General features: G+C 39.2%; 1 long non-coding RNA gene across 1 annotated transcript in view; it reads right to left on the reverse strand.

Moving 5' to 3' along the window:
* LOC106805551 overlaps positions 1-10,516 on the reverse strand; it is a 46,331-nt gene that overhangs the window by 31,851 nt on the left and 3,964 nt on the right. The window contains exon 3 of the long non-coding RNA XR_001393442.1: positions 9,943-10,024. This is a non-coding gene — a long non-coding RNA (uncharacterized LOC106805551). The remainder of the gene's footprint in view (positions 1-9,942; positions 10,025-10,516) is intronic.

The raw sequence follows: 10,516 nt of genomic DNA on the forward strand, positions 1-10,516 counted from the left end.
AGAGAGAGAGAGAGAGAGAGACAGAGAGAGCGAGAGAGAACTTGGGGGAGAGAAGATAGGTGATAGATGGGGGAGGGAGAGGGGGGAGAGAGGGAGAGAGCATTTGCCAACATTTCTTGAGCTCCATATATTGATGAAAACACGCGACAATGGCTTTTGTGACAGAGAAAGCTCTTTAGATCGGCAGATCCAACAGCCGAATAACGCTTTTTGCACAAGCTGCCTTCAATGAAAAGCCCATCCCTTCCACTGATATTATGTATCAAAATAAAGGATTCATTTCAGCGATATGGATTACAGGCAGAATCCTTGCACCACGATGTTTAATGTGGCATGGCCAAGATGTGTGTGTTTCCATGACAACCAAATAACGGAAAACTGGTTTGGTAATCGATCTTAGTAATCTAACATGACACATACTGGCTACTCAATACCCTGAGACTTTTGTTGTAGCATAGCTTGAATTAAGTGCTTGCCAGTGGACGGACACAACATACTCGTATACAATTTTCACAGAAAATTCATTAGATGTAAGTAATATGGGAAAATCTAATCAATAGCTGATTGGTCATAACTTAGATACAGACATAAAGAATGGGATATTAAATGTTATTTGGGCCGTTAATCACAACCCATGTATTAATATCTATGTTATTTCCGATCAGCTTGCGAATCCGAGTAAGATATTTTAGAAACGGTTACGAATTGCACGTAGCTGCATATACACAGATAAAAATACACATTCTAGTTTTAGAATTGCTAGTGCAAAAGATTCAATCAATACTGACTCCTTCGCGTATATGCGTACGATTATGATATGTGCGGGCGGGGGCGCCTGCATGCTTGAAACGCGTTTGCTACTGGTGCCTTGCGCTGAAGAACGTTACGACCATTCTGTAATTGCGGCGGCATTCTCCGAATTATAGTAATCACTCGGAACTACTTGTGAATATCTCAGGCACATGGAAATTAATTGCATACAGAGTAAACCTTGCCCAACCAAAATACTTTTGGAAATTATCTTTCTACAAGAACAATCAATGTTTGCTCTTCCCGTGAAATGGGAAACATTGATTTTCAAGACAGTCTTCTATTTTGCAAATCAAAGGTGTCCGGTGGAATAATTGCCATATACAGGTAAGTGTATGCATGCAATGCACACATGCAGAAGTGAAACAGGCGAGTAAACACAACTGTGATTACATGATCGATTTAAAAATGCGAACATTTGCACCAACCACGTATATGAAATCACTGGGACACAATATCATTTTAGCATATATATATATATATATATATGCTTTCTTATTTACGTGCGGTAATACATTCCTACCCCCTTATCATAATTTCCCACCAGAAGTAGGAATATATCATACATTTTATTATTTGTATAAACAACTAAAGAATTAAACGCTTGATTGGCAGTTAGAAACAGCCGGCAAATATTATTTTTAATAACTTGCGTAATCATGCAGTAGCATCTGTGACTCACAATATATGAATGTATTTACTTTATATAATAGTGCAACTATGTAGCATTGTAAAGCTTACGAAGACATACAATAGAGATTTTTCATAATCAAGGTGTATAGGTGTATAGTAACGCTCATAGGGTCTATGTCCCCCAGGGTACGTTCCGGCAAGTACCCTGGGGTACAATTAGACCCCATCAGCTATAGTAACAGCACCGTTTTGTATAATAACAGTACCGTTCAAACAATGCAATACAATGTCATTACTACCATGTCATGCATTACAATGTGTTACAATACAAAAAAATACAATACAATACATAGTAATACAATGTGTACTAAACTACTTAAATACATTTGTAACTCTCGGTCGAAGTATGGTTGAATTATTTGGATAAATTCAGCCCCGTTGAATTAGATTTGAATTTGATTGCATTGCTAGAAATATCAGTCACACTTTCCACTATTAGTCTATTGGTTATTTACAATAATCATCGTGCACTCTTGACTGGCGCAGTAAGTTGCTGCTGGAACCTACAACAGATGTACGCACATTTGAGATAGCAGACCAACCGGTTGCTGACTTGATATGCTTGTGAGTAGAAAGGGCTTTTGGTAATTCCTACATGATGGTGAGCTTTGAAGAGTGGAGTATATTTTTCACAATGTATATCGTTGCTATCAAGGCACATTTAGCAGAAGTTAGTTAGATTTAGCACATTTAGTTGTTATCACGGAAGATTTACAGCCGATGGGTTTCTAACTGTAGAATGGAAAGCTTGTTACGTCCAACTGTCATTGGACAGGATGTTAAGTAGTCTCACTGCCATAACGTTCTGAAAATTATGCTGTCTAACGCGTGAACTTCGCTCATTGCGTTCAGAAACGTTTAAGCCGTCGGTGTATAGTGTATACGCATCCAACTTTCGTTCTGGATTTGCAGTACTATTGGGCGCCACGAGACACCGGATGAGTGAATCACATAGCGCAGAGAACCACCCGTGAATATGACGCTATCCATGTGACATTGAAATTTTGAACCAAACGTTTCACAATTGCAAGATCGATGAATAAAATCTTGGACAATTATGCAAAAAAACACAATTCCAAAAATCGTAACTGCTTGCGTGTATATAAAATATCAAAAAGGATTTTCATCGAACAGATCTCACTAAAGATAATGGCCGCCGCAACACTTTTCCAAAATACATATTTGCACAATAAAATTTAGCTTTTATAGCTTTACAGTCCACTACATATGATGTGTGCCTGAGCAGCAGGCCAGCAACCCTTCTCATGGCTTTGCATGCAGGCCGCCGCCGCCGCCGTCACGGCCACGGCTACAACCGCCGTACATGCGCGCGTAGACGAAGCAGACAAGCGCGCGTTCTAAACGCTGCATATATATTCCGCCTTTCACTCACCTGACGCCACGCACGCTTTCCACTCACCTCCCTTTGTCAAGCGCCAGTCATCCGCAGCTGAACCATTGTCAATTGCCATTTCATTAGAAATCAGCACAAAGGTTCCCCCATCACGGGCCCCTTCCCCCCAAAAAAACTCCCGATTAGACTGTTCCTATTAGACCAGACGCCCTGCCCGAATGAGGGATATCGCCTGCCTACTGTAGATCAACTCTCAGTTTGATGTATATAAATTTATACATAGGTGCTGCCTGAGAGCTAGGAGCTCATCTTGTTTCAGATCATTTTATCCTTATATGACGAAATTGTGAGCCCGACAATTGCACTGCGAACAAAGACAGTATAGATTACAGACTATCACGCGGTTGTATCGCCGTATACTGTAAACAGGACATCATTATCAAGCGTCTGCATGCACGCGAACTGAACCTGTAAAATTAATATGCACGGCTGTACATTAAAGACCAGCTACATGTAGGACAAAGCTTCGCTTCACTATCAACAAGCATGCAGGACGTGCCAGCAGCGGCATCTTACATGCCGTGGCAGTAACTTAAATTCTATCACATTTCACATTCTTTTTTTTTCATTTCTTAAAATTCCACCAATTCATTGAACATAATAGTTTGACATGTCAATTAACCTTTCTAGCTATATCACACTAATGGTGGACGTTTGTAACCAGCTATTGCTCACAAGAAATAAGTGGCATACATTTTAGGATACGGAATTGCCCGTTAACCACTCGATCGCAAGTGTTGCTCCGAGTCTCAATGCAGCTATTTTTCTGAACAATCTAACCGGTAATCGCTGGAAATTGAAAATTTCCTTTTTCCTGCAGTGAGCCCTATTCGAGAGCCACAGCCAAATTAGCGATTTTCATGCGCGACTTGGCTTATGGGTACGGAGAGATCGACCAAACACACCGACTAGGCAGGTCGCATTTCAGCCACCGCAAATGTAAAGCCACCTCTTTATTCTCAAAAGATATAGGGTTATTTATAGAATATTTGATGTAGTTTCCACTAACATAATTAACATAATATTACGTTAGCCATCTATAATAAGAACATATTTGTTTTCATATAGCTGCTTTACATAAAGAATTACAATAGCGTAAACAATATCTCTCTGTTGTGCTCATAGTCCGTGTAACACAAACTAATTCAAAGCATGCAGTAAGTTTATTTAATACTTTAGTAAGTTAATATTTACATAATTATATACAACCAGAATCGGATAAAAATGCGCACTAATTTTCAGTTTCACCCCACCATCAATATATTATCAGCTTCAAGCTACATTTAGATTAGAACATACTGTCCCTCCAGGGTCCTGCATAACCTGCTTAACAGAAAAGCTTCAAAAGCGGATCATACATAGAATGAGAAATCAACACATACCTTAACTCACTCTATCACATCTGCATGTGCCAAGTTAGCTGCCGACTGGCACTTAGATTAAAAAAAATTCCATACTATTTTAGAGACGGATATATTTACAAAGAGAATTAACACAGTCTGTGAAAAACAACTCTTGAAAGAAAGATTTACTGCCAAACCTGACAACTGTGGTTAGAAATTGTTGCTCTTTTACAATATATGGTAAATAGTAAATACTGTAAAGTGCACAATTGAGAAAAAAAGTCTAAGCTCTTCATTTCATAGTTTCATACTATTTTCAACTATTACCAACAATATGGTAGTTGTATGATTGAAAATTATCTATAAATCCACGAGTAGTCAAACAAAGAGTAACCATGCCACGGCAGTCGCCCAATGTCCCTGCCAAGAGGAACAGCCCCACATGATTCCCTTGTTCACCCAATAAACACAGCGAGATCACTTCCTATACATAACACTCGAACTGATCCATCCAGAACGTTTCTAGAAGCGGCCTCTCCCCGCTGCTCCTGCTGCTGATACAGGGAAACCGAGGTTATTCGAGGGAGGGTGCTTGGCACGCCATTTACGGTAGTAATTGAGTCACATGGCGGGCGGGCGTCCTCGCAGGAAACTATATTGTTCCCGGCAACATTTATTGTTTGCAGACGATTAGAGGCCGCCTTTGTTCGCAGAGCTGTCGCCCCGCTATAGTCCTGTGTGGTATACGGGCTGTTCATTGCATCGTGAAGTTATTTTCTCTACTATAAGTGTTAAATTAACGAATATACTATGTTTTAGTTGCATCGTTTAAGCTGTATTAACACTAGTTTTGCACACGTGTGCATGCGAAACAGTTTCTAGATTTGGGTTTTAGCAGTAAGCAGACACTTTTTATCACAGTTCCATAAACTAAGTGGGGAGTAATTAATTCAGTTGGTTACAGCTTTCAAAGTAAAATTACCTTTTCTTTACTACCCGTATCAGGTTAATTTATACAGATAAAATCGGTTACCAGTAGACCATTACTAAAATAACCAGTTTCATTATTTATCCATGAAAAAATATTGGGGTAATTAATTTTACATATGCTAGAAAACATTGAATATATGTGCTATGCTGCATGAAATAATGTTTCCTACGACTATATCTACACTGCCAAACACGCATTTTTTGACATGACAGAAATGAATCACATCCCATGACGCAGATGGCACCGCAGTGAAAATGCAACCACAGCCATTGAACACACAATAACGTTGTATGACAAGGATTGGTACATGTATGAGTGCACGTAGTAGATATCGTTAGGGGAGTATCTGGAAGTACAATTTTAAGATAGCAAACGACCACAGAAAACATGCGTTTTCCTGGTGCATGATCGCTCTACATTGCATGACCTGCGATATCGGTCGTCACCGCGGGTTGTATCACAGACACTTCCCACACAAACATTCACCCGCCTGCACCTACGCACGCACCTACGCACGCACGTCTACATACGCGCAGAGAAGCACGCACACATACATACACGCGCGCGAACACAAACATGCACAAGAGCTCTGTAAGTGACAATGTTGTTATTTTAGTCCACCCTGAATGTACCTCTCTCGCAGGGGGTTCCCCGTTCTCTAGGCGCTTATGAACACACGGGTGCCATGTCCCAGACTATCAATTAAAACATAAACAGTTTGAAGAATAAGGAATTCCCATTGGTTCGCTGCAAACCAGGTTTATTTTTACAGCCATGCTCCGTCATTGTGACCTTGTAGCAGAACATGTTGGGTATGAAAGTGTTTCTTTAGAAGCCATGGTAATGGACTGTGATGTAGAACAGCAGTTTATGACAGAAATGAGATTCTTCATTAGCTAATACTGTAACGTCTCCAATATTACCTTAACCAATTATCTCTAATAGCAATTTTATTGTTATTTTATTGTGAAAATACAACACTTTTCACGAAATTCAGGACGTCAAATAACATAACACACGTGACAAGGATATATGATGCAAATAAAAAATCATTCGTGGAATCGACAAGTATAATGTCCTGAATAGCCTTCAAATTCATGCTACAGTGGCATATATGCAGACGACATTGTCTAATCGTGGTCTTACATACAGTAAGCAGAAACCTAGGTATACTGCACATGGCAGTCTGCAAACGGCAGATTGGGGGGCAAACACTTCCATGTCTGAACACCTGCTGTACATTCCATTCAAAGTTTGCACCTGCTGGACAGGCCTACCTGTGCATGTATATATACAGACGCGATCAAGGCGATGTCTAGATATGGTTATCTATCTATATATATATATACATCTATATCTATATACAGGGTGCGAAATTAACGGGAGTCCTGAGTCAAATACTCCCTGATTTACTGTCGGACTCCCTGATTTGACATATGCAGGAGTCCGTGTGACTCCGGGTCCCTGAAAATTCTGCCATACTAACGCACGAAGGGTCGTTGTCGTAACAGGTACTACAGATATGTACCCGAGGTAGTTTTAGGTTGTTTAGTATTATGTTTATATTTTTATATAATTAGGAGGTAGTTTTAGGTTGTTTAGTATTATGTTTATATTTTTATATGAGGTATGTTTAGGGTTAGGGTTAGGGTTAGGGTTAGAGTTAGGGTTAGGGTTAGGATTAGGGTTAATGTTAGGGTTAGGGTACACTTCTGTAGGACAAGTCTGGTACACTTTGTGTATACATATATGTACCTCGGGTACATATCTGTAGTACCTGTTACGACAACGACCCCTTGAGCCATACTAACTAGTTCGTTCCAGAGCACGGCTTCGCGGAATTACTGTATTTGTTCAGCTAATGTCCAAAGAAAATTTGGCAGACGTGCAACTGCATGAATCTTATAAATAAGCACATGTATGCGTTATTGTTAATATCTTTAATTTTGAACCTCAGACTGCGGATTACCTCTTTTTGAGGGTAGGGAGGGAGTCCGTTGGACTCCCTTGTTAAAGTTAATTTGTTAGTTAAGTTAATTTCTACCCCTATATATATATATATATATATATATATATATATATATATATAATACACATATATACATATACTGTAGATGGTCAGACATCATAAGACAAATAATCATTACAATGAGACATAACTTCAAAATGTGAGTAGAGTGAATTTATGACGTTATGCATATATAAACATGCACACACACACACACACACACACACACACGCACGCACGCACGCACGCACGCACACGCACATATATATATTTATTTAGTTATTTAATTACCGACACATGCGCACATTAAGACTTTCTCAAATATTTGTGAATTATGGGTTCTACTTACTCTTTGCATCATATTTTGTTTCTGACTCACGTAGAATATAACTGTATAAGTTGTGTTCATCAGCCAATTTTAAAACAGGTTCAAGCTAGAAGACATCGCTGGTCAAATGTCAGTAAGCTTTAATATATACTGTACTTTCTCGTGAGGATTCATGCAAAATTCATGGCACAGCAAACCTACATAACTTAAATCTAGAAGCTTCTCAAGCTGGCATTTTAAATTAATGTAATAGAATCGTATGTTGAGAATATATTACTTCCATATTTGTTTTAGCATTTTGGCATCTAGCAGCAGAGCTGCTTATTTGTTAACGACTCTTGTTTATTTATTTCACACGCTTTCAGACAAATATGGCATAGTCTCTTTACTGAAATCTCTGGTTCCAAACACAGCACAGACCCTCTACACAAAGAATTTAAATTTTACCTGGAATTTTGCCAATTATAAAATTTCATAGATATTGCCTATTATAGAGTGATAGAGAGATAAAGCTTATTTCCAAAGCAAAGTATTTAAACAAATTTAAGTAACACATTCTTTTGCCAATATAAAAGGGTCATGTCATTTGTTGTCTAAAAACACAAAATCAAGTTTATTAAGAAACTAGAAAGGGCAGTTGTCGCCAACTACAAGTATCCCCCGTGATCTAGTATGAATGAAATATCTCTGTAAAGACGTAGAAGGTAGGTAAAGTTAAATAAGTCACAAAGACAAAAGGTTTGTTACACAACCCATCTGCCTGAGATGTGCAAGTATGTTAAAATTGGTTGCCTTAGGGGTTTTGGTATGCTGCGCACCTTCTCCCCAAGATGTGTAAGTATACCAAGTTTGGTAGCGCTAGGTCAATTAGGGGCCCGAGTTATAGAGCGGAAGGGAAATATAGTCAAGGTCAAGGTCAAGGTCAAATATAGGTCGTAGTGACCTGGTTTTGGTACGCTGCGCACCTTCTCCCCAAGATGTGTAAGTATACCAAGTTTGGTAGCGCTAGGTCAATTAGGGGCCGAGTTATAGAGCGGAAGAGAAATATGATCAAGGTCAAAGTAAAGGTCAAATAAAGGTCGCAGTGACCTGGTTTTGGTACGCTGCGCATTTTCTCCCCAAGATGTGTAAGTATACCAAGTTTGGTAGCGCTAGGTCAATTAGGGGCCGAGTTATAGAGCGGAAGAGAAATATGATCAAGGTCAAGGTAAAGGTCAAATAAAGGTCGTAGTGACCTGGTTTTGGTACGCTGCACACCTTCTCCCCAAGATGTGTAAGTAAACCATGTTTGGTCACACTAGGTCAATTAGAGGTCGAGTTATAGAGCGGAAGGGAAAGTGTCTGCGGCGGCGGCTGGACAGACATGAAACCATAGTATCCCCGCCGACTTCGTCGCGGGGGATACAACAACCCACATACAAACACATGAAATAGCTCACAAATTCTACACTACATATAATGCATCTGTCCTGTTGTAGTATAGACTGCAGTACTGATATATAGACATTTAAGATGAAACATAAAACTATATTTGTCTAGATTTCTGTTACATCTACAGGGGTAGAAATAAGGAGAAAAAAGAGATGGTCCACAGGACCATCTAGTTTGAAATTTAGATGGTCCTCCTAAATTTCAAATTGTTCTCTAATACTAATAGTAATGCGGCGTGCAAGCGTAAGAAATAGATTTTACATGGTGATAAAATGGTTTAATTATTTACCTACAATGAATGTATTAAACGATACAGTAATTGTTTATTCACTTTAATAGTATATTGGTTAATAAAGTTGTTTCAGTAAAATTTAGTTGAACCCATAACACCGGTATATAGTATGTCTCAAATATTTCTTAGAAGCACATTCATTCCTTTAATACAGTTAACATTCCTTCAGTCAAGCAGTTAATTCAAGCAATTATAAGCATTCTTGGCACACCCCATCATGTCCATCTTATCTAATATTTGTTCATCTTCCTCTTCAACATAATCCTCAATATCCTTGGAATATTGCACGTGGAAACTTCAAAGAAAATTACTGTAAAATGGGACCAAAATATTCAATGGTCAGTCGGACCATTGCCTTTGAAAATCTGATGGTCCTGATTATTTGATGGCCCCGGACCATCGGACCATCGCTTATTTCGACCCTTGCATCTATATCCAGTTTAATATATACAGCAAAAACTCTGACACTTGAATTTGTTTTGTTCTGTACATCACAAAGTGGTCTTCATCACAGCAACAGGACTGCATCTGTTGTTCTCACTCATTACCTTGTGATCTATATTTTCTACATGATAAAGAGCAGGCATCACCCACACTCCTGCACACAAAAGGGGAAACAACTGCATGCCTACCTTTATTGTAGTGAGGTGCATTATATAGTGCTCCCGGCGGCTCACCAGGTCCTCCTGTCTTTCCAATTGGTGGTGAAAACATCTAAAACCAGTCATGAATAAAATCAGACATATACTCTACATATTCCAAAGGAAACTAGCATGAAGTTGTAGAAAACTCCAACACAAGTAATACAATACGTGTATGTATTTAACACAGTGACGTATTTAGACACGTGTTGGGTTCAGTGGTAAATTCAGTTTCTCAGATAACAATCTGTACTTTCTTTGTTTTACTGCCACAGTGCTATAGGCATGCCATACAACACAGATAACATAACATCTGTAGTAAGTTGTATAGCAAAACAATGAGAGCGAGTGAGAGAGAGAGAGAGAGAGATAGAGAGAGAGAGAGAGAGAGGGGGAGAGAGAGAGAGAGAGAGAGAGAGAGAGAGAGAGAGAGAGAGAGAGAGAGAGAGAGAGAGAAGAAGAGAGAGAGAGAGAGAGAGAGAAGAGAGAGAGAGAGAGAGAGACGAGAGAGAGAGAGAGAGAGAGAGAGAGAGAGAGAGAGAGAGAGAAGAAGTAAACGATAGAG

Source organism: Priapulus caudatus, unplaced genomic scaffold (assembly GCF_000485595.1).
Source record: "Priapulus caudatus unplaced genomic scaffold, Priapulus_caudatus-5.0.1 Scaffold117, whole genome shotgun sequence".
Lineage (NCBI taxonomy): Eukaryota > Metazoa > Priapulida > Priapulimorpha > Priapulimorphida > Priapulidae > Priapulus > Priapulus caudatus.